This window comes from Aulonocara sp. 'chitande type north' Nkhata Bay, linkage group LG15 (genome assembly GCF_057382095.1).
Source record: "Aulonocara sp. 'chitande type north' Nkhata Bay isolate Kocher_YH1m ecotype deep benthic linkage group LG15, A_spYH_male_GT1.1, whole genome shotgun sequence".
NCBI classification, from domain to species: domain Eukaryota; kingdom Metazoa; phylum Chordata; class Actinopteri; order Cichliformes; family Cichlidae; genus Aulonocara; species Aulonocara sp. 'chitande type north' Nkhata Bay.
The window spans coordinates 41,793,948-41,819,794 of NC_141358.1; the positions used below are offsets into that span (position 1 = coordinate 41,793,948).

General features: G+C 41.3%; 1 protein-coding gene across 7 annotated transcripts in view; it reads right to left on the reverse strand.

Moving 5' to 3' along the window:
• The window catches only part of ptprfa (protein tyrosine phosphatase receptor type Fa), a 353,347-nt gene extending 328,062 nt beyond the window's left edge, over positions 1 to 25,285 (reverse strand). For all 7 annotated transcript variants that reach the window (XM_086263516.1, XM_086263515.1, XM_086263514.1 and 4 more), the window contains exon 1: positions 24,751 to 25,285. The gene's annotated coding sequence lies outside the window, so the exon portion shown is untranslated. The remainder of the gene's footprint in view (positions 1 to 24,750) is intronic.
• Positions 25,286 to 25,847: the final 562 nt, after the last annotated feature.

The window sequence follows — 25,847 nt, forward strand, 5'->3', positions numbered from 1 at the left end:
ATCGTCCACCTGGGCCTTACACAGAGTTTCTGTCTGATTTCTCAGACTTTATATCTAATTTAGTTCTGAGCTCAGATAAAATAATTATTGTGGGTGATTTTAACATCCATGTAGATGCTAAAAATGACAGCCTCAACATGGCATTTAATCTGTTATTAGACTCAATTGGTTTCTCTCAAAATGTAAAAGAACCCACCCACCACTTTAATCACACTCTAGATCTTGTTCTAACATATGGCATCGAACCTGAACATTTAACAGTGTTTCCTGAAAACCCTCTCCTGTCTGATCATTTCCTGATAACATTTACTTTTACAATAACTGATTACACAGCGGTGAAGAGTAGACTTTATCAAAGTAGATGTCTTTCTGAAAGCACTGTAACTAAGTTTAAGAATATAATCCACCCACTGTTATCATCTCCAATGCCCTGTACCAACACAGAGCAAAGCAGCTATCTGAACGCTACCCCAACAGAGGTCGATTATCTTGTTAATAATTTCACCTCCTCACTACGTACGACTCTGGATACTGTAGCTCCTGTGAAAACTAAGGCCTCAAATCAGAAGTACCTGACTCCGTGGTATAATTCTGAAACACGTACCCTAAAGCAGATGACTCGTAATCTGGAGAGGAAATGGCGTGTCACAAATCTAGAGGATCATCATTTAGCCTGGAGAAATAGTTTGCTGCTTTATAAGAAAGCCCTCCGCAAAGCCAGAACATCTTACTATTCATCACTGATTGAAGAAAATAAGAACAACCCCAGGTTTCTCTTCAGCTCTGTAGCCAGGCTGACAAACAGTCAGAGCTCTTTTGAGCCAACCATCCCTTTAACGTTAACTAGTAATGACTTCATGAACTTCTTCACAAATAAAATTTTTATCATTAGAGAAAAAATTACCAATAATCATCCCACAGATGTAATATTATCTACAGCTACTCTTAGTACCATTGATATTAAGTTAGACTCTTTTTCTCCAATTGATCTTTCTGAGTTAACTTCAATAATTACTTCCTCCAAACCATCAACGTGTCTTTTAGACCCCATTCCTACAAAACTGCTCAAAGAAGTCCTGCCATTAATTAATTCTTCGATCTTAAATATGATCAACCTATCTCTAATAATCGGCTATGTACCACAGGCCTTCAAGCTGGCTGTAGTTAACCCTTTACTCAAAAAGCATCTCTAGACCCAGCAGTCTTAGCTAATTATAGGCCAATCTCCAACCTTCCTTTCATATCAAAAATCCTTGAAAGAGTAGTTGTCAAACAGCTAACAGATCATCTGCAGAGGAATGGTTTATTTGAAGAGTTTCAGTCAGGTTTCAGAGCTCAGCACAGCACAGAAACAGCTTTAGTGAAGGTTACAAATGATCTTCTTATGGCCTCTGACAGTGGACTCATCTCTGTGCTTGTCCTGCTAGACCTCAGTGCAGCGTTCGATACTGTTGATCATAATATCCTATTAGAGCGATTAGAACATGCTGTAGGTATTACAGGTACTGCACTGCAGTGGTTTGTATCATATCTATCTAATAGACTCCAATTCGTGCATGTAAATGGAGAGTCCTCTTCACACACTGAGGTTAATTATGGAGTTCCACAGGGTTCAGTGCTAGGACCAATTCTGTTTACATTATACATGCTTCCCTTAGGCAGCATCATTAGAAGACATAGCATACATTTTCACTGCTATGCAGATGACACCCAGCTCTATCTGTCCATGAAGCCAGATAACACACACCAATTAGTTAAACTGCAGGAATGTCTTAAAGACATAAAGACCTGGATGGCCGCTAACTTTCTGCTTCTTAATTCAGATAAAACTGAGGTTATTGTACTCGGCCCTGAAAATCTTAGAAATATGGTATCTAATCAGATTCTTACTCTGGATGGCATTACCTTGGCCTCCAGTAACGCGGTGAGGAACCTTGGAGTCATTTTTGACCAGGACATGTCCTTCAACGCACATATTAAACAAATATGTAAGACTGCTTTCTTCCATTTGCGCAACATCTCTAAAATTAGAAATATCCTGTCTCAGAGTGACGCTGAAAAACTAGTTCATGCATTTATTACTTCCAGGCTGGACGACTGTAATTCATTATTATCAGGATGTCCAAAAAACTCACTGAAAAGCCTTCAGCTAATCCAAAATGCTGCAGCAAGAGTCCTGACAGGGACTAGAAAGAGAGAGCAGATTTCTCCTGTTTTGGCTTCCCTTCATTGGCTTCCTGTTAAATCCAGAATTGAATTCAAAATCCTGCTCCTCACATACAAGGTCTTAAATAATCAGGCCCCATCTTATCTTAATGACCTTGTAGTACCATATCACCCTATTAGAGCGCTCCACTCTCGCTCTGCAGGCCTACTTGTTGTTCCTAGAGTATTTAAAAGTAGAATGGGAGGCAGAGCCTTCAGTTTTCAGGCCCCTCTTCTGTGGAACCAGCTTCCAGTTTGGATTCGGGAGACAGACACTATCTCTACTTTTAAGATTAGGCTTAAAACTTTCCTTTTTTCTAAAGCATATAGTTAGGGCTGGACCAGGTGACCCTGAATCCTCCCTTTGTTATGCTGCAATAGATGTAGGCTGCCGGGGGATTCCCATGATGCATTGAGTTTTTCCTTTCCAGTCACCTTTCTCACTCACTATGTATTAACAGACCTCTCTGCATTGAATCATATCTGTTATTAACCTCTGTCTCTCTTCCACAGCATGTCTTTATCCTGTCTTCCTTCTCTCACCCCAACCGGTCGCAGCAGATGGCCGCCCCTCCCTGAGCCTGGTTCTGCCGGAGGTTTCTTCCTGTTAAAAGGGAGTTTTTCCTTCCCACTGTCGCCAAAGTGCTTGCTCATAGGGGGTCATATGATTGTTGGGTTTTTCTCTGTATCTATGAAGCGCCTTGAGGCGACTTTTGTTGTGATTTGGCGCTATATAAATAAAATTGAATTGAATTGAATTGAATTGAATAAGGAAATACAGTCTTTCTTTATGTCCTCTTGTCTCATTTTTAAATATTTTTCTCATTAACAATAGATGAAGGAGTCTGGCATTAAAGGTGCTGCTCGCCGTGACATCCCAACAGAGAATTATCTGATATTCTTCCCTCAGTTCAGCATCTTTCATGTCTCCACTGTGTTTATGGCTTTCAGTTTCTCAACCTAATTTCCAGCACGCAGCTGTTTTGAGCAAGAACAAAAAACTCCACTGCAGACACCAGGTACACTAGGTATTCAATATATTAATCGTATTACATGGAAATCTGTCCATGTCCATAGCTTAATGAGAGCAGTACATTCTTATTCAATACCCAAGTGTGACTGTGTGACTGTTGCAATTCCTTTTTGTCATATTTTAACACCCATTTTATGTATTTGTTTGCAACATAAACCCTTTAGCATCAATTTCAAACATGATGAACGACAAAAAGACTGGAGGAAAATCGATAACACAATCACGTGAACGCTAACAGATTTGATTATGCTTGGGGTGGCTGTAGCTCAGGAGCTACATCAGGTCACCTACGAATGGAAGGGTGGAGGTTTTGATCCGTGGCCGCTCCAGTCCGCCTGCCAAATATCTTTGGGCAAGACACTAACCCGAAGTTACTGTCCGATGCATCCATCGGAGCGTGAGTGTGAACATGTCTGACTGTTAGGAAGCACTTAAGCATAGAAAAAGTGCTTGTGCTCTGCAGTGGGTGTGAATGGGTGAATTAGGCGTGTTGTATAAAGCGTTTTGAGTGCTCAGGTAGAGCAGAAAAGAGCAACACAAGAACCAGTGCTTTTACCAAAATGCACCCTTTCATCTCATTAAACATGCATTAAAAGATAAGTTCCTCTCATCTGTAAACTGCTCTGACATGTCCTTGTTAGCTAGAAAAATGCTTCAGATGAATCAGTCTGGAGCGTCTCAGTCCAGTTTTGGTTTCCTAACAGGTTTTGTCAGCAGGTGCAGACTAAAGTTGATGAGTCATACCATGAAGCTAGGGGAAAGATCTGCTGAAGGTAGGTTAACACAGAGGTGACAATCAGTGACGTAAAGAGCGCCACAGATCTTTGTTGATGGTGAAGTCTAGAGAAGATCAGATGGAGTTGCACTGTGTCTTTGTGGATGTACAGAAGTCAGGGTGCCAGGAGAGAAACTGTGGTAGCCTATGAAGAAGTCAGGAGTACGTGAGGGGGGTCCAGGACATGAGGACAGCGAGACAGTGGTGCTGAGGAGGAGCGAGATGGATTCAAGGTTGGGGTGGGATCACAGAAGGTATCACCTGGGAGCCCCTACTTGTCTGCAGTGGTGATAAACAGATGGATCTGTTTGCAGATGTTTGCAGACAACATTAGGATCTGTAGTGAGAGCAGGAACAAGGTGGAGCAGAGCATGGAGAGGTGGAAGTACGCACCAGAGAGAAGAGGAATAACAGTCAGTGGAAGAAGGCCGTAATAGATGTGTGAATGAGGGAGACAGGTGCAACACTGAAGCTGCAAGTGTAGATGAGATTGTATACCTGGGGTCAAACAGGTGAAGAAGACAGTCTCAGTGGTGAGCAAGTTAGAGACTGACATGGTTTAGACATGTGCAGAGGAGGGATGGTGGATATGCTGGACAAAGGATGTTGAATATGGAGGTGCAGGACAAGAGGAAAGGAGGAAGAGGATCCATGGAAAGAACGTTTGGGATGTTAAGCAGCTACTGGTTGTAAGTTCTCCTGAGTTTGTTTGTTGCATTAGATGTGACATTAGTAACTAACAGCACACTCCATTTGCATGATGTTTCTGTTTGGCTTGCAGTTTGTGCTCTTAGCTGAGACAAACAGCAGAAAACTTTTTTCTTCATAGGTGGTACTCTTTATGTCCTCAGGCCGCGTTTGTTATGCATCAGCTACCAGCCCACCTGAGGTGTCACTGAAAGCCTGACTGCAGCTCTCCACATGCAGTCATGTTTTAAAGACTTCTCAGGCAATGCAGGAGCACAGAGGGATCCCGATGGTCATTATGAACACAATAAGTACACTGAAATATACAGGAGGCTGAAACTATCACATAATGCATTTAAACAGAAACCACCACACAAGACGAGGGACAGCATTTAGGTTCGTCACTTTTCTAAACAAATATTGGTAAAAGTCTACTTATAATAAAATATAATTCATTATATTTAGAGTCGTGTTTCGCTCATTATACAATTTCCATGTAAATAAAGTAAAATGTAAAAGCCTCTGTCCTTTATAAGGGGCCAGCCTGCAGGGGCAGAAGTGTAGGACCTCCCTTTCCTTGCCAAGCTAGATGAGGAGGTTAATCTCTCCAGCATGCCCTGGGTCCTCCTGGTCGGACATGTCCAGAAAACCCCACGTAAGAAACATCGAGGAGGCATCCAAGTGAAATACCTGAACCACTTAACTGTCTCCTTTTCGCTGTCCGGGAACAGGCGCTCTGCTCTCAGTCTGTCTAAAGTGGGCATTTCACCTTTTTCCGCCTGAGAACCATAAATGACAGATTTCATGAGATAATCCTGAAGCCAGAGAATTTTAGAAAGAGAAAACATATTGAGTTACACTATTTTTCCCTAATCCTAGAGGATTTCAAAAAACCTTCTGAGTATGAAAAGAGAAGCTGATGCAGAAGTGCTTTAAACTTTCAAAATGTAGTGAGAATATTTCAAAAAGTCCATGTAAAATATGACTTTCAGCCCTCTTGATTTATGGCCTCAGTAAACACTTTAATGATGACTTTATGGTCTCAAACGTTACGTTCAAGTCTTGCTGAAAACAAAATGAAAATCTTTTGAGAAATTATGTCCATTAGAGCCAAAAAGCAGGATGACAACTTGCCCAATCGTGTCACTGTCCCTCAGTCGCTCAGTCGGATCTACCGTTTGTTCTTTGTATGCAGTTTCAAAACACTCGACACTGAAAACTGAAGCTCGAGGCTTCGTAACAGCCCATATGGAAAAGAACTAGCAAAAACTTATATGATTCACTCATGAAAGTGGCCACTTTCTCATTTCTTTCATATATTATTTTACTAAGTATCCAAAACATACAAGTTTCATTATATAATTTTTCAAGGGATCTTATATGTGTCTTCACTCTTGTATGCTTTTCATACAAGTTTCACACAGACAGATACAAACTTTATAAGATTTATATATATCTTTTCCATATGGGAGTGCTTCACTAATGAATGAGTGCCATTGCAGTGACTACATCCACCCTTACAATACAATCTATGCTTAAACAGTTTCCTTCTGTAACTCGCTCTGGGAATCTTTAGGTCCTTGAAGCAAAAGAAGAACTTTTACGGAATAATAAAATAAATTCATGTGAAAAATGGCAGCAAAGTGGCAGTGAAAATAAGTGAGAGTGAACTCTGCTGGGAGTTTCTTTTGTACTGCGATGGCTTCAGGGTGTCTGTTGTGGGGAAGCTGTCAGTTTTGCAGGAACATGGTTTTTGGCAGCAGCAGAGAGACATTTGGGCCCATTTCTGTGCAAAACTTTCAGAGCTCGATGGTTTTCTATCAGTCACGAACAGGCCCGCTACAACTGTCAGCTTCTTAAGACAATCCAACAACTGTGAGCTGCCACAGTCCTGCTTATCAGCTGCTCTACCTGCTGTCTGTAGAACAGCTCTGCTTATCAGGCAGAATCACACACAAGTCAAACTTCACACTGTTTGTGTGTTTTTTAGCATGAAAAATAATGTCTGATACAGACAAGGCGACATAACTCAATGCAGGAGGTGTGGTAGAAAATAAAGGTTCACACATTAGATATTAAATGTGGGAAATAACGTGATGATAGTCAGAGTTAAGGAAATCCACAAATTATATTCAGAATAGCTCTTAGTTTAAACTAATTATTATTAGTTACTATCAGCACTTCTCTTCTTCTTTTCACGCTATGCGTTTCTTTCAAGGTGGAGCTGAGCCTTGAGTTGGAAACGACAAATATCCCATCAACCAGTGGTGAGTGCTAAAAAAGGGAAACTAAGAGCTGTTGTTATTGGCTATGATTAAACTCTGGCTCTCTTCCACAGTGTGTCTTTTGTCTTGTCTCCCTCCCCGAACCCCATCCAGTCATGGCAGATGGATGTCCCTCCCTGAGCCTGGTTCTGTAAGAGGCTTGTTCCTGTTAAAAAGGGAGCTCTTCCTTGCCACTGTTGCCAAGTGCTTGGTCACAGGAGGTCATGTGACAGCTGGGGTTTTCTCCTATATTTGTGTGGACTTTAGCTCATAATAAAAAGCACCTCGAGGCAACTGTTGTTGTGATTTGGTGCAATGTAAAAAAAATGAATTGAATGTTATGTTCAACATTTGTGGCTGATTTATAAAAGAAGTGTGTGCTCGTGTTGTAGATATTGAATGAATAGAATGAGTATGTGTATGTGGCGCCACAGCTCACCTGTTTGAGCAATCCTTGTAGCATGGGCTGGAGTGCTCCTGCAGCGTCACAGGTTTGAGTCCCGAGCTGTTTGCTGTGCATCTCCCCCTGCACGTTACTGCCTGCTGCACACTGTCCTGTTTAATCAAAAGGCCAGCTGCACTGTCGCATCTCTAATGTCGTTTGTTTTGTCTGCTTTTTGTGTTTAACAAGCATTAGCACAGCGGTGCACTGAGACAGGAACAATGCTTTTAGGCTGCATTGACTGTGACAACCTTTTGTTCCTCTTTGTTATCACACATTTTAAACGTCAACTGCTGTCCTTGACCAGATTTTTATTTACTGCAATCATAACAAAATCATTTTATCTGCAGCAGCTCAGAAGCTCAGTAATGACTGATGGTCAACTAAGTATTCATGAGGCTTGATCTTTAATCAACTACTCATGATTAAATGGCTATTTCATGCACTCGACTCCAATACAAGCCAAATGAAGTGATCAAAGAGAACAGGATGAGACTGAAAGCTGGTTTGGGTTACTGCAATGACAAACTGATGTATGGAAAACAAACAAATGTAGAAAAGACTCGATTCTGCTGCACTGCTACAGGCTCGGCTGCTGGAGGACTCCCCATAATGAACTTCTCCTTTCTCACCTCTCGCACCATATTGGTTTATATGTATCACAATTAAATGTCATTAGCTTCTGTATACTCTCTCCCACAGTTTGTTGTTTATAGTCATTCTATGCTCAACGTTTCTATCTTCTCTCTCCATCTCTCCATCCAGTTGATGGAGATCGCTCTGCTTTCTTCTGCTGGAGGTCTCCTGTTACAAACTGAGCTCTTTCTCCTCATCTCCTCCTCATGCTCCTCACAACAGTCTTTACACATAGTACGCAGTGTTTACAGTATAAGACAGGACTTCTTGTGAAATGGTGCTAAGCAGGTTTTACACAAACAAAATGTGACATTAACCTTTTGGCCGTTTTGGATGTGTGACGATCATAATGACAATGTGGGACCTAGAGAATAAATCCCATCCTGAGCAACGTCACATGACAAGACTCAGTACAAATACAAGAACATGGAAAGGTGACGAGCACTGTACTCATCAGTAACGGAGGTTTGGGCTCGGTGCCTCATGCAGCGGTAAATGCTTCTACTCTCTGATGCCCTGAACAGGATTTGTGAAACTAATCAAACAATCAATTTTCCTGTCTGTCTAGAAAACACTTCACTCCATCCAGCTCACCAAACCGCAGGGATCCTGGAAACCTGTGCAGAAATGCGGTCCTGTCCGGCAGGCTGTAGAGCAGCAGATAAACGTCGGGCTGATTACCGTCTGTGCTCCCTAATGAGTAATAAAGGAGAAAGAGAGGCTGAATTCAGACCCTGTCACCTCCCTTTATCCGGCCTGCTGTTTGTGATTCACACTGAGGTTAATCACTTTCATTAATCTACTGCCTCTCCATGGGGGAGCTGGAACGCACGCCATCAGACCTAACAGCTCCTGCAATAGAGAATATACAGGAAACACAGCGTCCCCTCATGTGACACACTGAATTATGCAACAAGTATTCAGCAGTCAAGAAAAGCTTTGATTGTACAACAGGCACCTGCTGATTGGTGAGGTGATTTTAGAGGTTTTAGTCAGTTAGCTGAGCCCTGCTTCATGCACATGCTTCAGTGTCGTTAAAAGTGTTTTACATTGTTACACTGACTCAGCACTAAGAGAAAGTACTTTTGTTGCCTAAATCTAGCAAATATTTATTAAAGTAACAATAAATGTGTCTGTACTGCAGAGTGTTTTTCTTTCAACATTTAAAATAAGATTGAGAAAAGTAAAACATAAATAAGTCTTAGACCAGCGGGCCCCGACCACAGTCCGGTTTATGCCCAACAATGTTTTCACTGATTGGCCTTTAAGGTGTCGCAGATCAATACAACAAAATAAAAGAGTTAACGATAAAAAATGAAGATAAAAATCTAGAAAAACCCTGAAAATCATAAACTTCACACCCAAGCCTCAACTCTGGCAGCCCGATACCAAACAACTCCGGTCCGTGGCCCGGGGGGCGGGGGCCGCTCTCTTAGACCTCGATCAATGATACCCAAAGTGTGGGCTGGAACACTCTGCTGGTGCACAATAACTCATTTACACAAAAAGAAGATTTAATTAAAAATTTACAAGCTAGTTTAAAGTTGTGAAGAAATCAGAGTTGTGATGAACGGCCGGTCAAACTGCAGAAAATCTGAATATTGTGAAAGTGGCCACAGCAATCATTCGTTTGGGAATAGATGCAGGAGACCGACAGAGATTAAGAGGCTGCATAACTGGATGAGCATTTCAGTTAAAGCATGCTTGAATTGTATTTGGTGGACAGAAACTTCACTGCATGGAAGACTGTTGTGCTGTGGCATCGCTCAGAGCTCAGCCCTGGGGCTCGGCTCTTATTTCTGTTGGCATTGGGACAAATAACAGCATGTCGCTTATTTCCAGATGACATCCAGCTTTATTTTTTCTTAATGGTCCTGAGTTATGATGAACCATTGTGTTGCTGATGGACAATGGCTTTGGTTTTTTAACAGTTTAGTTCTAAGAAGAGCATTTCTGAATCCTGCTCCGGAAAAAGTTTCCAATCAGAACGCGTCTGTGCCCGCTGCTGCACGGGTTTTATCTTTGATCGCAGCGTGTGACACTCGTGTGAAGCAGCTCTCCAGCAGCTCCTGTTACTCACTATCATGACACCATTGTTACTGAACCTGTTGGAAAAATTCCTAACTGTACTGATGTTGATAGAACAGAAATGCAGCACTTTCATAATAGCAGCACCAGCCGTGCTTCACTTAGCAGCATATGAAAAATTGCACCACTCGTTGTTTATCTAGCAGATATAGCCTGGTGCTGGTTCAGAGATCTTCATGGCTGGAGGGGTTAACATAACTTGGTTTTGATAAAAGCTTTGAACACCTCTACTCTTGAAAAACGTTTTGTTTTGGGGGTTTTATGGTTTGTTTTGATGCTTTTTACAGGATTGGAGATTAATATTTATTTTGATGCTGTGCTGGACAAAAAGCTGAGATAAGAGAGCAAAATGACCATTCATCCTTGTCCACGGGGTATTAAAACACACTTTTCCCTGGCAGCTCACAAACAACATCTCCTGTGTCGTAAATTCACGGCTCTTTTTGTTCTATATCTTTTCGAATTTATAGCTGAAATAAACTTGAACTGTGGCTATGAAAATGCTTATATCCCCGCTGGTAACACGGCAAACTGTTTGTTACATCGCCAGCCATAAATCAGGCAGCTGTGAGGCTGTCCTGACCCAAGTCCTTTCACATCCATTTACCACTGATAATGCCTGCTGTTCCAGTGGGCCTCCAGGGGACACAGCCAGATCCCTTCATGAATAAGCAGACCTGCTCCATCCTCCAGCTGAAGCCCTCAGCTGGGTGTCAGGAAAGAGTGCGGCATACGAGCAAAGTGCTGACATGAAAAATGAGGGACAAAGTCTGGTTTTCATGCAGTAGAAACTGGGCCTGAGACTTAAATCATTAAAAACAAAACGCTATACACTCGCTCATCTTCTATTAAAGGAGTTTTGCTCATTGATGTCTGGAAAAACAGTTTTGTTGCCATTTATCTCGAGCTTATCACACTTCCATCAACGAAACACGCATAAGGCGTCCGCTGGCGTAGCTGCAGATACTGAAAGCTAAAGGATAATGTTCCATTGCCTATAAGTGTAATTACTGTGACCTCCTTCTTTACTGAAGAATTAAAAACTACTAATATTACAGCTGGGGGTTAAAATTCACCCAGTCCCACAACTTTACCCCACGTGAGCCCCAACTGATCTTATTAGGCCACAACTACAAACGCTTGAGTTTAAAAACTATTTTAGATGATTTTTATTTCATATTTAGTCACTTACTGCAAGGTAAGATCTGTGTGTACGGCCCACATGCAGGAGAGCATGATGGCATAAAGTGGCACGTGTTTCAAAATCGACCTCAGCCGTGCTTTTATTCACAACTTTTCAAGTGTGTGCATTAGCTGTGTGGCCCGAGAACACCCAAAGACCTCCATATGTGAAGATGATTGTCTCTCACTATGTTGTTTCCAGAACACGGTGAGTCATAGCCAAAGGACACCTTGTGTGCATTATTGCGATGCCAGTGGCTTTGGCAAAAAGTCACTTTTTGATGCCTTACAAATGAAATCAGGCTTTTTGTCAGGGTAGATGGTTTGGCCACATCGATAGGGGGTCCCCCTCCTCTCCGGTCCTCTCACATCCACCCCTGCACTCTCTTCTCTGCACAGAGAGAGAGTTACACAGCCGAAGTCTAATCTAGTCTAGTTGTCGTTGGACGTTTGGAGAAACTGGTTGGCCGTGGAGGAGCGATGTAAAGTGATTGTAATAAATGAGAATAAATGTGTTCGCTACAATACTGAAGAATCTCTTTGCATTTGTTATGTGACAGTTAAGACTCTGAGTCAGACGTGAAATCCAAACAAACAGTTCTCTCGCTGCTCTTTCTGTGGCTTTAATAAAGCACAGACCAGTCAAACCCTTTTAATGCCTGCATCAAATGAAACACACTTTCTGGACATCAAAGAAATTCGTCATCTTAAGACGCGCTCAGTAAGTTGCAGTGTTTCTTGTTTGAAGTTATTCGAGTGATTACCAGATGAATTTCAGGCAGCGTTTCTCCAGAAACGAATACAACTGTGAAGTGAAACCTATTGGATTATATTTCCAGAAAGCAAACTGCACGCGTGCGGCTTCTTTTTTAGCATTGGGTGAACATCTTTATTAAACACACACAGTCACTACAGTCCCAATCTAGAAGCAATATCAGCACCTCCTTCATAACTGCCCACTTCAGCGCCCATCTCTGTGTGCCGTTAGGAGGAAGCACCGTAAAAACCCCATAAAAGACACTCTATACACTTGCCTTTTATAGCATTCATACTGCTGCCACTGGCTCTGCACTACATAGCCATAAATATCAATCCTTATTACATAACCAGTCACTGAGGATGGATTGTGTCCCAGTGAGTGACTGGGTAATGCTTTCCATGAAATATTGTTCATGAGGCAAAATGAAGCATCTAATGCAGCTAATAAGACCACTGCTCAAGCACTGAAGTCATTATAGTGCAGCATGATATACTACAAGTTGCAGTGCAGTGTATTTCATGTTTTTTGACTCCCCTTAAGAGGAACCGTCACGACTTCAACTTCTGGGCTTTATATTTATGTATACATATTAGCGATGGTCTGTACTAGCTGCACACACTGTTAAAAACACATTAATCATTCTCAGTCTTTAAAAAGTGTTTAATACAAATTAAGGCCAAGAACACAGTTACGTTGGAGTACCACCATTGATTAAAAACGGAGGTACTCCCAAACTATCATCACAGGAAGGGATATTAGTCTGACAGCTTTCCCATCCATAAAAAGAGGAGAGAGACGTGAAAAAGTGATTGTGGATGAAGACAAAACCTCTAGCTGTGTTATTAGACTTCTCTCCCATTCATTTGATGTATTTAGTGCATTAAAAGAGCTCTGAAATGCTGCTGGTTATCAGCTAACACTGAATCCTGGGCCTACGAGGACTTTAAAAGCCCTCAGACAACAAGTGAAAGTCACGTGAAAGATGGAAATATCAGCCGCTCCCCTGCTGGGCAGCACACCAGCTGTTTGTAAAGCAAACCAGTGGCCATGACCCTGATCACAGAAGAAGCTGACAAGCTGCAGTTCAGCCACAGAGCGGTAATTATAGACCATGTTTATTCTGTGAAAACCGACTTGGATTAAAAAAAGTAGTAGAGAGGACTAAACACGACTGCTGCTTAAACCTGTGTCATTAAATTGATAGTTTGACGAGCTTGATGATGAAAGCAGAGGTCTTTAAGACAAAGTATTTATTAATCTCAATAAACTGTGCAGTTACAGCTGTGCAGCAGGTAATGTCTTATTGTAGTTTGGCCCACATTATAAAAAGAGCTGCAATTGCCTTCATTTAGCTCCTCCTACTTCCAGTTAATGTTAAGTTACTTACAGCACTTTGTCTTTTTTGCTAAAAATAATATTTGGCATATTGAACACAAGCTTCAGCTACATGACATCAACATAAAATCACTTCCCCAGCCTATTTCCTTTGTCTTCATCATAACCAGCAGTCATAAGCCATTCCATGTAATTATCAGTATAAGAAAAACATCATGTGTTATTCATAGATTTTGCTTCTGACTCCTTTGAGCCATTTATAGATGGAACAACTGTGTCTTACACCATTAACTTCAGTGAAAACGCTTCGTGAATATTCCTCTGGGGAACAAACAAATGGCCTGTGGGTGTCCAAAAGAGAACCTTTAGGTCTGTCTGCGAGTGTCTCGTGCTGTAAAGACAACGTTTCAGTCGAATATTTGAAAAGAGCATCCAAATCAGTCAGAGCGTAAATGGCTTTCCTCAAACCATGTAAGGGAATCAATTTCAACTGACAGCAACCAGAGAAAAACTGTGTGAAGGTTTGTTCTTACCACTGTTTCCTTATTTGACACTTTGCAGATATTTAATTTATATTTCATTTTATTTGTAAAGCTATCAATGCAGAGTCATTTTCATTTAATTAAAAATGTGCTCAAATCTAAGGCTTAAGGTCTGAAACAATATCATATATATGAAAATTGGATTTAATTTAGGAATGCAAAGGGAATGTTAAACTCCCTAAAAACACTTCTTATGTTACACTCTCTGACAGCTGGCTGCATCATAAGGACCTGCCTGGCTTCCACATTTGATTTGGAATCACAAGCAACTACCAAAACAATAAAAACCGAAAGTAAAAAATGTTGGGAGAATCCACTTTTTAATCATTTTTCATTTAGTTGCCATGAAATGTCCGAGTTAATGCTGAAAGACAAATCACTTGGAAGAAAAATCCCTATAAGCTTCACAAATTGCTCTTTTGCACAATATTATTACTAGATATATTATATATTATTATTTTTTTTGCACTAACTTGTCTTGTAGCACCTTGGTTCCTGGAGGAACGTTGTTTCGCCTCACTGTGTATTTTTAAACTGTATATGGTTGAAGTGACAATAAAGTTGAACTTGAACTTGAACAAATCCCATGTCAGATAAACCCAAGTCATTTATTATTAACGGAATATTAACTAGAAACAGAAAAATCTCACTTTTATTGTGCAATAAAAATTTAATTCCGATATCAAGGCCTCACGGTGTTACAGCAAAAATAGGAACAATGTAAATAATTCATGGTCCATTCATGTAAATTAATCTCCCTCTTGTGTTTTTACTGGGCAAAGCTTTGACTCTCTGCTAGCTGCTGGTGGCCATGTTTGCTTGTCAGAAGCATTTGTTTTCCTGCAGAGCTCAGAGCTTCAGCAGCAGGTCTGCGTGGCGGCTGGACTCGAGCCGGGGTTTGGAACGACTCGAGGATGCAACCACATGGCCTGGTGCTAATAACTGGCAGGCTGTTGTGACATTCATTACAAAATACTGTGTCTGCTATGTGGGACTGTGCCCAGACAAAATAAGAAACGAAATAATAACAACAGTCGTACTCATTTTAATGGAAAGCACAACTGCTCATTTTCATATTAGATATCATATCATATATAAACAACTGACGGTCCACAGTGTACGGCCCTGTTTTGTAGTACTTAGAGGCTGTTGGGGACATTTATTCACCTTCAGGTGTCTGCTGGTCACAAACAGCCAGAAAACAGATTGAAGAGGTGTACTGCATCTCCGGGACATTTTTGGCCCGTCTGAAGTTTGCCAGAGAGCACATGGATGATACAGCAGAGGATTGGGAGAATGTCATGTGGTCAGATGAAACCAAAGTAGAACTTTTTGGTATAAACTCAACTCGTCGTGTTTGGAGGAAGAAGAATACTGAGTTGCATCCCAAGAACACCATACTTACTGTGAAGCATGGGGGTGGAAACATCATGCTATGGGGCTGTTTTTCTGCCAAGGGGACAGGACGACTGATCCGTGTTAAGGACAGAATGAATGGGGCCATGTATCGTGAGATTTTGAGCCAAAACCTCCTTCCATCAGTGAGAACTTTGAAGATGAAACGAGGCTGGGTCTTCCAACATGACAATGATCCAAAACACACCGCCCGGGCAACAAAGGAGTGGCTCCGTAAGAAGCATTTGAAAGTCCTGGAGTGGCCTAGCCAGTCTCCAGACCTCAACCCCATAGAAAATCTGTGGCGGGAGTTGAAAGTCCGTGTTGCTCGGCGACAGCCCCAAAACATCACTGCTCTCGAGAAGATCTGCATGGAGGAATGGGCCAAAATACCAGCTACTGTGTGTGCAAACCTGGTAAAGACCTATAGTAAACGTTTGACCTCTGTTATTGCCAACAAAGGTTATGTTACAAAGTATTGAGTTGTATTTTTGTTATTGACCAAATACTTATTTTCCACCCTGATTTACCAATAAATTCTTTACAAATCCTACCATGTGGATTCATGGATCTTTTTTTTCACATTCTGTCTCTCACAGTTGAAGTGTACCTCTGGTGCAAATTACTGACCTCTGTCATCATTTTAGGTGGGGGAACTTGCACAATCGGTGGCTGACTAAATACTTTTTTACCCCACTGTACTCTAAATTTCACATTATATTCCTTTCCATAATTTCAAATATCTTCCAAGAATATGTGGCATTATCCCGCAGCTCAGCTATCAGCCTCTGAAGCCTTATTAATTGATGCACTGCAGTAAAGAGCAGCTTGTCATTCTGACAGCAGCACGGGCATGTGATGGAGCCATAACCGACAGACAGAGCAGATACAGCACAACTTGAAGACCAGCATGTGCACAGGAGGAGGACAGAGGGGTACCCATGGCAGGTCATAGCAGAGCTTTTTCAGATGAAGTGCCATTACTACTGCCCGTGCACACTGAAAGAGTGATAATTATTGGAGTGATAAATCTCCTGATGATTAAATGGTTAGCTATTGGTAATTTGTTTACCCAATTTTTAAGGATGGGCCTAGACACCCGACAGAAGAAGTCTTATCCTTCTTATTCTTTGGGTCACTACCCTACACTCTTCTGGCAACAAGTAATCTCCAACCCTGGAGTGGGTGCTCCACCCTTTGGCATCTGATTTAGAAGTGCTAATCCTCATAGATGCCTGCCACACAGGCACAGGCTGGAAGTCAGGCTGCATGATGAAAAAAGAAGCACCACAACGTCTGCAAAAAGCAAAGAAGTAATCCTGAGCACACTGAAGCTGCATCCCTCCAGCAAAGCTGAGAAACCTGAAAACTACAGGAGCACTAAAACTCCCCTGGAGGCGCATGGTGGCCCAGCACCTTACTAAATCATTTTCACATTTGTGACCCATCCGTAATTTCTGTGCATGAGTTTTTGCGTTAATGATACAAGTACCACCTGATGTCACCAGGATGTATGGCAGGTGATCTGAGTGTGCGTTTAAGTCACATGGCTCTCGATTTGTGAACACTCTCTCTGCGGGTTGTTCCTTCGATGACGAATACAGCGTCTGCAGCGTGCACAAAACCCACACAAGCCAAATACCCGTAGCAGAGGTCATTTTTGATACCAGAAAATATCCTGTGTCACAGTGGGCAAATCACAGGGCTGTCAGTGCTGATAGGATCTTGCTCCCAGTCTGAGCTGAAATAAAACAACAACAACTGCAGCCACTCTTTAGCTGAACAGAAAATAATAGAGAGTCTGAATGAAAAACCTGGCTATTGTACTGCAGTTCTATTGTGGGAATGAAAGGAGACAAACTGGACTGTGCAGTAGATGGGTCAATCAGCACAGGAACAATGCCACAGCACACAGGAGACAAGCTGAACTCGCATCCAATCATGTCCACAGGAAGCCAAACAGCCTGTTGCTATCTTATCAGTTTTCTTCTCTGCAGAGACGCAGCGTGTTTACCACAAAATGACTACTTTCAGGACTCTCAGCACGTTAAAACTGAACCCAGACACAAGACCTTAAAATTAGTTCGCAGATTAAGTTTTTAAAGCTGTGGCACCTCTAACTGTTTTTAATATTGAATATTCTGCCGTTTTCACATTAAAATTAGCACCAACAATAACATTGTGTTTTACATTAAACACACGTTTCCTTTGAAATTAAAGGTAATAAATAAAAAAGAGCTTTTCCCTGTACAGTACCTCACTAGAAGGACACTGCCAATGCCCTACTTTGCAGTTTTAGAGAAAATCATCGTGATCCACACCGAGATGTGGGTGGGTTTTTCGCCTCCCCACCACAGCTGATGAATTTCAGCTTGGTTGTTCTTGTGCTGACAAACAGGCAAACAAACTGCATTCATCACATTTCTCTGCCTCAGCTGTAGTTTGGCAGAAAACACCCATAAACAACTGGTGTATACTACAGACAGATGAGATGGGATGATAGCAGGGAGCAGCCGTCTGTGTTGTTACAAAGCTTATGATTAAGAAACATGTTTATCTTTGAAGGTGCTGCAGCAGGAAACGCAACCTGCTGTAATCTGATCTCATTCTTAAAGCAACTGTGACTCCAGACAAATAAAAACAGAGCCAAGCATCTGTTCTCTTTCATGTTCACAGGAGGAAAGAAGGAAAAACCGGTGTTTCTGCTGAGGGAAGGATGTACAGGAATCTTTTGGGTTCGGGCCCAGATAGTGGTCCCAGGAGTGAAAACGTCTTTCATGATTTCACACAGCAGGTTTTAAGACCCACACGAGGCACTGTTTTAAGACAGTACAATCTCCTGCTTTGGTCTATGACACAGTATGGTAATGAGGCAGCAGAGTGGGAGATGTGTTCTTGGAGATTTTTCAAGAAACTGTCAACAAGGAGAGCAAGTAAGATTCTCCATCTGCTTGGCCTGTTTGTCATCTCAGATTTAATCAAATTGCCTTAATTTTGTTTGGTTTTTTAATTAAAAATAAAAACAATTAAGTTAAAAAGAGTGATGTATTTGTACATTTTAAACATTTAGGTTTATGGGACTGATGCTGAGAAGCAGAGGCATCAATCCATACCAGGCAGCAGACTGTAGGAGACTCTCTGGGTCAGTTTCAGGTCAATGAGAGCTGCAGGTGGAGGCAGGATGTGCTCAGACCAGCTTAGCATAGTAAGTGGGCAATGGCTCAATCCCAAGTTGAAAAACACTCTTACAGTAAAAGTAAACCCAGATTTCACTGATGAACACGTGTTGGGGTGGTTCTTGCATTATTATAGTAATACTGGTTCACCAACATTGCAACTGACCAATAGCTAACTTCTTGGCTAATCTTGGCTAACTGAATACTAAGACAACGTCATTGGTTCATTTATGACAATAAAGGAACAACACCAACAAGGGGCTATCAGATCGTGCAATACGACAAGTTTTCAGAAAATATATCTTTCCTCCAAGAAGTGCAAGACCAGTCAGCAGCCAATGAGAAAGAGAGGTCAGAAGAGACTGAGATCCATTACTTTGGACCCAGGACACATTAGCCTGTAGTATCTACAAAATAAACAATTTAAGTTGCAGCAATGAACATTTTCTCATTATACTTTGATTTAATTGTGTCATATGAAATGAAAAAAAGCCCTTCAGCTAAATAACTGCATGGTTGTGCCCAACCAATGTCACTGTCACCTACCATAGATAGGGATGTTTCCAGTGTTTCTACCAAGTTCATGGAAGTGACAATTTTATATGCACTTATTCACAAGGCCACTAGAGGGCACTGAACTTGGGCACCTATATCGGCAGACAGTTTAAAAAGACTTTGTGTGTGTGTGTGTGTGTGTGTGTGTGTGTGTGTGTGTGTGTGTGTGTGTGTGTGTGTGTGTGTGTGTGTAAATGTTTTGTATTTTGGAGAAAGATAATCGTTTTTTGATGATTGATTTTTTAATTATCAAACCACTTCTTTAATCTCTAACAATTAATTAGTTAATAGATTATTTCATCTGGTAGGTTTCATGATAGCAGCTGTCATGTTGAATATCACAGATAGATAGATGAATAGAATTTGTTTAAAAAGTGTTTAAAATTCATTAAAAATAGAGTTTTAAAGTCACTGTAAAGAACTATTTGAGCACGGCCCTGGTTAGTCCTCTTGTCTCTCTAACCTGGATAAAATAGCTGTATATACAGAACGCCAAAACATAGCAGCCCTTTCCACCCATATGTTTTCATGCTTGTTCATCCCTGAAATTACACACAATTTATCAATGTGCAGAGGATGGCTGAGTGTGAGCAGAAATGGAGGCGAGCCAGCCTACATTCAGCTGTAATACCAGCAGCTTCGGATGGAGCTGTGATCAAGACAAAGAATCCCAGCTTCTTGCTCAGATATGTGAAGTTATTTAATCCCATCTAATAAAAACACCTGGTTTTCAATCAATCTTATTTTCAAAAAGTGTGATTTGACATTATTTATTTTACATAAGTAAATTAATGTTCCATTGAAGGCTTTTTATGTCACTTTTCAACTGTATATATATATTTTTTTCATGTAGAGTTCTACTAAACCATGTCATGAATTAGCATTAAGAGTTATTTAGGCCTAATCTTTAATGGTCTTAGTAATTATGACTGAAGAGGAAGTGACATGACACAGTTAGAGAGCCACAAAGCCATTAACATAGGCCATGCTGCTGCCTTTTCTATTATAAACTCTGCTTCTAACATCCTTTGCCACCAGTAGAAGATCTCATTCAGAAAAAAGCTTTGAGTTGGATTTAAAGGTCGAGGACAAAAAAACATGTTTTAATTGAAAATGTTGCCTCTTTCATACATATTTGAACAAGCACTCGACCGTCTGTGAAGATAAGATAAGATAAGATAGAACTTTATTAATCCCTCGGGTGGGCTCCTCTGGGAAATTCGATTTCCAAAAAAGCACAGCACCGACAGAAGTTACAGAGTTATACACACACACACACACATATAAATACAGAGACAATATAAATAAAATATACGAAGGGGATAAATAGAATAAATAGGAATAAAAATAAAAATACAAGTGAATTGCACATTTCAAGTATTGAGTCTATTGCACTGTTGACTATTTACAAAAGTATTGCACAAGGTATTGCACAGTGAGGTGAAGAGGCACTACAGCTTAGTTGTTCCCCCCTCCTTTGTCCTCCTGTTTCCCCTCCCTCTCCCCTCCAGAGAGGAGTTAAACAGTCTGATGGCGTGTGGGACAAAGGAGTTTTTAAGTCTGTTAGTTCTTGTCTTGGGGAGAAGCAACCTGTCACTGAACAGACTCTTCTGGTTGTTTATGGCCGTGTGCAGAGGATGCCCAGCATTGTCCATAATGTCCATCAGTTTCTTTAATGTCCTTTTCTCTGCCACTGTCACCAGAGTGTCCAGCTTCATGCCGACCACAGAGCTAGCCTTCCTGATCAGTTTCTCCAGCCTGGATGATCCTTCTTTGCTGTGCTGCTCCCCCAGCACACCACAGCATAGAAAAGTACTCCAGCAACCACCGACTGGTAAAACATCCTCAGGAGCTTCCTGCAGATGTTAAAAGACCTCAGCCTCCTGAGGAAGTACAGTCGGCTTTGGGCTTTTTTATACAGGTGCTCTGTGTTGCATGACCAGTCCAGTTTATTGTCCACCCACAGCCCGAGGTACTTGTACTTGTTGACCACCTCCACCTCCTCCCCCTCTATCTGAACCGGCAGTGGACCTTCTCTGGACCTCCCGAAGTCCACAACCAGTTCCTTAGACAGTACCTACAGCTAAAGCTATTATGATCCAATAAATGACACAGTTAAAAAAACGCTTATAACGACTTTGAACTCCTATCAGGTACCAGTCATTAGAAATTCATCAGGGAGTTAATTTATTTAAACAGTTGACCACTTGGCTATCTTTGGCACTCCAAAGGGCTCTCCTAAAATTGTAAAATAAATTCACTGAAAGAAATAATCTTCAAGTACATCTGAAGCAGCTCTCACTTTGTTCCACAAGGTTCTGCCCGTGACCAGATAAACTGATGCAAAAAGAAATCACCAAGATCTCGAAAATGTCTTCACATCCTTTGTAGGCGACTCTGAAGCTGCCAAAGAAGATACATCTACTATGAGAAAAGCACTGCATACATTTGACTTTCATGGAATTTCAGGGAAAAATCCTTTGAGGTCCAAAGAGAACAAAGGTGCTTCCAAAACTCATGAACATACAAAGACCAGGCCTTTCAGAATAATGTGCTCTGGACAGAGGAATCAAAGAGTTTCCTGACCTGACAGCAGGCGTGTTTGATGAAGGCCACAGCAAAGTTTGATAGACTTCAGGGTTTTTCTTTGTAATTTAAATTTGTTTTAGCTCGTTTCCAGAGTGGGCAGTTTTCCAGAGCTTAGATTTAATTATTTTAAAATGTTCAGCTTTAGTTTCGTCTTTGAATAGTTTTCGCTGTTAGTTTTGATTTGCTCGTCAGGGGAAGCTTCCTCAGACTGGCTGTGTTGACAAATTAGACCAAATTTACAAAAACTAAATCTAAAGCAATGTAATGTCTATTTATTATTTTATTTCAGGGAGTTTTATAAATGTAACATTTCAGTTAGTTTTCAGGTTTTTTCATATTTTTCTTTTGTTTTGTTTTCTTGTTTAATCACCTAAAAAGTTTTGTTAGTTTTAGTTAACTACAAGAAAAACTTTTTAGCAACTCTGTTAAGTACACCAGAGTGAAGCCTGAAACTGAAAAGCATCAAGACTGCCCAAAAGTTTCAACAAGATGACGTCAGCTGTTCAGAAATGATTCACTTAAGTAATCATTTTTATTAAAGGGAGATGATGCTGCAGTTAGTTTTTCCACAGCAGAATATCACATTCGACATTTTTGGTGAATAACTTAATGAAAAAGATGTGTATGATTCAAATATGACATACTTGTCTGTGTGTGTGTGTGTGTGTGTGTGTGTGTGTGTGTGTGTGTGTGTGTGTGTGTGTGTGTGTGTGTGTGTGTGTGTGTGTGCTGCATCCAGCTGGATTTATGTTGGTTTATTTGTAACGTTGCTCATGTGGTTGATGGAACAGCTAATTCTGGTTCCAGACCTGAACTTAATCGGCTGAAGCCCTTCTTGGTTTGTGCCAAGCTATAAACACAAAGAAGTGTGACGCTGTTTCTGCCTTCGTTGCCAGACAAAGTGCAATGTGCAAACTTTTAGCCTTTTAAACCCAGTTTTTGAGGTCCAGGTGGTTTAAGCGAGTAATTATTAGCAATTCTGAAGAGTGCAAACTGAAAACCTGCAGTGCTGTGAATAGCTTTCATATGACCTTTTTTGAGGGAACAGCAAGGTCCTGGAATCATTCAAAGCTACAGCTTCTGAGAAGTAGCCGCAAAAAAAAGAAGAAAAATCCATTCACTTCTTTCACAAATGGCGATAGAAAAGTTCACATGTGAAAATGTGACTGATAGAATGGAGGGAATGTTTTAATTGGTGTCTGATGCAGAAACAGCTTTAGATGGTTATTATTTGTCAGGATATGTCAGGAGAAAAACCTGCATGACATTTACTCATGTAGAGTCTAATTTCTTGTTTTGTGAAACAACATTTAAACTTTTGGGCAATGTCACTTTTCATGTAATGCATCTGTACAAGAGCACAGAGCTGCGTGTTAGCCTGAAAATGATGCTCGGTGTTTTCTAAACCAATTTTCTACACTGTAATCATTTCTAATCTGATGTTCTTCGGCCCCCTTGTGCCACCCAATTTAAGAAATCCTATAAATGCCACCGGCGTGTGCGTGTGTATATGCATGTGTGTGTAGCAGTGAAGCATTCAGCATTCAGGGCCAAGCCTCCTGCTGCTTTCACTAGGGTGAGAGGAGCAACACACAAACACGCAGACCCACAGTGCTGGCTTTCAGCTGATGCATTTATGAGCAACACACATACAAAGAATACACTCCCTCCACGTCTTCTCTCTCTGCATCTTGCTTCTGTGACTCCACCTGCTATCCAGCATCCCCGTCCTCACCCCTTTTCCCTCCATCTGTTGCACTCCTTCACTCCACCCGCCTCGCTCGGTCTCTGTTTTCCATCCAGCCTAATTAGAGCTCCGTCAAATCCAGGTGAGCTGAGAGCCAATTATCACTCTGTCACACCGAGTCATGCACTCCCATCCCTCTTCTTTTGCCCTTTTTTAGCCTTGCGGGAATTTGATTTTTTGCATCAGTAGCACGAACAGGACAGTTCGCTATTCTTGTTTTAGGAAACTGCCAGAAGAATGAAGGCTGAGTATGAAGCCGTGCGAGGATAAGCAAGCGGACACGCGGGCTGCCACACAGACGCCACAACAGAGCCGAGACTGAATTTACGTGTAGAGTAGAATACAGAAAGACTTGTGCACGAACTAGGCCTGTATTATTTTCAGAAAGCCCACTCACGTAATGCTTTGGCACATTTAACCGTTTCACACTAAAATGTTCCGTTAACAAGTCCGCAGGTCGCTCTAGTCTCACACGTGCATTTATCATAATCGTGCAAAACGCATTAAACTGTACATTTTAATTAATGTCACCAAGACAAAGTCTAAACAGAAAGACTTGCGAGTCTGCAATTAATGAAACTAATAAGGTAACTTAATAATGACCGATTAATGAGGGTGCTGCACATTGCTGCAGAAATGACATCTTACACAAAAGGACAGGGAGCAGTGCCCTGACTTGCAAAGATTTTCAGTGCGCAGAACAACTGTGCCATTATATGCCTGTACGGAGAGATGCTCCCATCAAACTGCATTAAAAAAACCCTGATTCCAAAAATAACAGCGCACCATAGGGGAAAAACTACTGTGACAGTCTTCGTGACAGCGCAAATATTCCCATAAATGTGGGCAACACTTTCACAACTGTAGCAGCAATATGATCATCTAGCAGAAAAGCATAATATACAAATCATATATAATGCGTATATAATTTACAAATAAATGGTAAAAAAAAAAAAAAGATGACTGTAATTCAGCATTCATACTGTACCTGCATATGATAGCTACATTTATATAATTCTCACATTTACATTAAATGATTCAATTGAGATTTTGGAGGCAGGCTTTGTTGTTTCATTTAAAGATGATTTCTATATGCTTCTTATAGATTAAAAAAACATAGTTTGGGTGTTGTTGTGCTCCCTCTGTGCAGACTGCATTGTTAGGTGTGAGTGAGAGTTGACGGACTTGTGTGAATACAAAATTCGTTCTCGCCTTCAGTGTGTCCATTCTGCAGGACGCTCCTCTCTAACAGCTGTCACCACACGGCGCTGCATTTCTTCCATTTGTGACACTTTCCACGAAAAAGCAGTTTTAAAAGGGAAAAGACCTTTAAACTCACCATATTCTAGGGTTTCCTAGACGTTTGCATTTCGGAGAAGATGTTGAAGAAATGAATGCACGGGGGTCCCGAGATTACAGACAGTTAGCGAAGAGTCTTGGAATTCCTCCAGTCCCACAACACTTGGTCTAATTCCCCGAGGTGGATAAGAAAAAGGTCCGTAAATGCACCGTGAGGAGCGTCAGGTAAATCCTCCGCTCAGCTGCCGCCGTGCGTGGAGCTTCCCCCGCCTCAGCGTTGGTTAGTGTTCCCGGTAAGCCAGCGGTCTGCTCCCTGACCGTCCGCGGTAGCCGCGCTCTGAAAGAGCAGCATCCCTAACACTTTGTCCACACACACACCCTCGGGAGGCGTCGGCTGTGTTCGGCTGTTTCCGGTAACATTATAGGCTCTTGGGTGGAGGCTGTCAAAGACGTCCTAGTTTATTTACACACTGACAGGCTCCTCTTGAATCGTATTAATCATCCCGCTCATAATGACATTTATTTCTATAGAAATTTCGTTTACACACACTTTAAAACACAAAACCAGGCTGTGTCTTTGGTTCGATTCCCGCACTGAAAACGCTGCCCCCTGACAGCTCCCCCGTCGGAGCCCATGAGCGATAAGCTACCTGCTCCAGAGGAGGTCCCGGCAGTAATTAACACCACACCATCGACCTGCTGCAGCCTGTGACAGTGCAGAGGTGCCATCTATAGAGAAAAGGATTTCCTACAGTTCTGGCACTGAAAGCGATAATGAGACATTTCACCGAGGAAACACAGCGGGACGAAAAACTGTGGTACAAACATTTATTTTGAATATTTTTACTTATTTTGTACAACTTACCTTTTAAACTTTGGCCAATTACCAGTGATACCCAAATTTAATCATGCCAAATATTTATTTTATGCAATTTATTTATTTATTATGCAAATATATTTTAAACTTCTCGGTGGCTTCGCCTCATCTAACTCTATACTTGCCTACATGTGCTATTCTACCTGCTTTTAAACCATTTAAAATTACAATTCATAGTTTTATATGTGAATTTTATAATGTTAAATTAGTATTAAACAAATGGCTGACTAAGTATTTTAGGCTTTAGTTTACTTCAGCCA